Source organism: Aplysia californica, unplaced genomic scaffold (assembly GCF_000002075.1).
Source record: "Aplysia californica isolate F4 #8 unplaced genomic scaffold, AplCal3.0 scaffold00480, whole genome shotgun sequence".
In the NCBI taxonomy this organism is placed as follows: domain Eukaryota; kingdom Metazoa; phylum Mollusca; class Gastropoda; order Aplysiida; family Aplysiidae; genus Aplysia; species Aplysia californica.
Genome location: NW_004797750.1, coordinates 116982 through 119373, shown reverse-complemented (window position 1 = coordinate 119373; position 2392 = coordinate 116982).

The following is a 2392-nucleotide window of genomic DNA, read 5'->3' as shown; positions in this document are numbered from 1 at the left end:
ACATATATGTGTGTGTGTGTGTGTGTGTGTGTGTGTGTGTATGTGTGTGTGTGTGTGTGTGTGAAGTGTTGAACAAATATAAGAGGGGGCATAAGGACTATATAAGTAAAAGCAGTCTACTCATGATGAAAGGAAAGTTCACCAATAAATGCATGGAACAATTATGCAGCAACTTCGATCACAATAGACTACTTCTGTCATGGGGGAACTACTTCTGTCATGGGGGAAAGCCTTTTCTTTTCAAAGGATCTGTCGAAAAAAGAACACGGTAGTCAATAGTAATCATAGACACCGTTCATAATTCAAACGTAATGTACTGTCTTAATGGGCTACTCTAGAGAATATTAAAGAACATAATACTAGAGTCTGCTCTCTTTGTGTGATTTTCGTTGCCAAGCTTTCCACGATTGTGTTCTCTTTCACCCACAGATCTCGACCCGTTCTTAGCAGAAGCTGGGGACAGGATACAGGATTTAGAGAAAAGGGTAAGTGTTTTGGGTTTTGGTTTAAAAAAAGTTTTTTGTTGTTTTGTTGTTGTTGTTGCTATTGTTGTTGTTGTTTGTTTTGTTTTTTTAGCAAAGGAGGGGTGAACTACGTCCCCATCAACACCATAGAAAATACAAATGAGGCCAGCTTCCACCCTGTCTGTCAGGACCTACCGAGATACATCTTCCCAGCAGAAATACCGAAATACTCGATACCCATTTTCTCTACTAGGGAATCTGACAACACGCAACAGCCAAGCGCCTTACGGCTACACCGTAGACATCGATAAGAGTAAACATTTTCTTATAAGTTACAGGTTTTACAACAAAGACTGAGTAATGTTCGTTGACAAGACACAGAATTGAAAGAAAGCAGGCACACTGTGTTGGCTTTGCCTTTGGCGTTACACGTTATCAGCTAAATGTGAGGCAGCGTGGTGGAATCAGGCTCTCGGCAATTTTAGGGCATGTAGAGGTATTGGTATTATCTTACAGTTTGTTCGCTTGGCTCTATTCGGATGAAAAAAATATCCATTTATCTTGTGTACAAGTCGAGATATTTGCAAATGAAGGAAGTGGGGGTCACCTGTTTTCAGAGGTAAAATTAGAGAAAAAATGGCCGCCAAAGATTAGTTATTTTCTTAGCTTAAGAGTCCGTGGTAACTAAGATTTTACAATTTTTGCACCTTAAATCAACGTTTTTCAGAAAAACCCTCACAGAAATCAGTACTTTAAATGGCATGAAAGGTGTTGAGTCAAAAAAAAATTTATAAAAATTCAAAAACCAGCGGAAAAATGCAAGTTTCTTCACTTTGATTATTTTGACGAGAGCCTGATTCCACCACGCTGCCTCACAAATGTAAAGTATGTTTACTTTGTAACGAGTTGGTCTTTATAACTAACCTACAATGTATTGCTTTAGTTAGGTGAGTGTAAAGAGAAGCACATAGATCATTTAAGATGTGGGCTGCTTCGAATCCTCAAGGTTAACCTGGGTTGGTTGAGAGAGAAACAAAGCATCCAAGTAGACAGACAAACATGAGCGACACAAAAATTTCCCAAAAGAGGAATCGAAGTCGCGTCTAATGTTTCTAACGTCCAACAAGCTAACCACTCCACCACAAAAGCAGGCCGAAAAGTGCCGCTAGTGCAGCTCAAGACGCGCACACTGAAGGCATCTCGTAGTCTTCAATTGTGCAAGAGGTGCAAGATAAATCAGCTAGACCAAGCCACACAACAAACGTATACCATCAGTGCTCCCACCCCATTTTTGCTTTCTTAACTGAAGATGTTTTACGCCCCCATCAATACAATTTAAAACTATGAGAAAGCGAGCTTTGCCCCTGCCTGTCAGTCCAACCCTTACAGGGAGCAAGGCAACGTGTTAGAAGAAAGACCGAAATACTGGACGGAAATTCTCCACATTCGGGAACCGAACTCAGCTCGACTGCGTGAGACGACAAAGCCTCTAACCTCTTCACCATAGACACCGACCACCCCCCCCCCAACCTCTTTTCCCCAAAGAGATCGGCGAATCAACTAATAAACGACACGATAGGCGTTACAGAAAAAGCCAGAAGCTCGACAAAGAGGCAGCTCAAGCTCTCTCCAGCTAGCCCGGATTGAAATTGGAGTGATAGGAAAACTGTTTGGGTTCGCGAGTAATTGGATTGTCGCCGAGCAAAAAGTAGTGCTGGGCGGTTAGGTTCCCGGTTATTGAAAGCTAGGAATCGTAGGAATCGACTCCGAACCCAATTACTTTCTTTCAAATGATGTGATTTCTTCCGGTGGTTACCTGGTTGGCTCCGAACATCTTCAGGGTTTATGATAACATTGCTTTCGAAACACTACGAAGCATCAACTTAAAAAATAAAAAATAAAAAATAAAAAATAAAATAAAAGAAGAT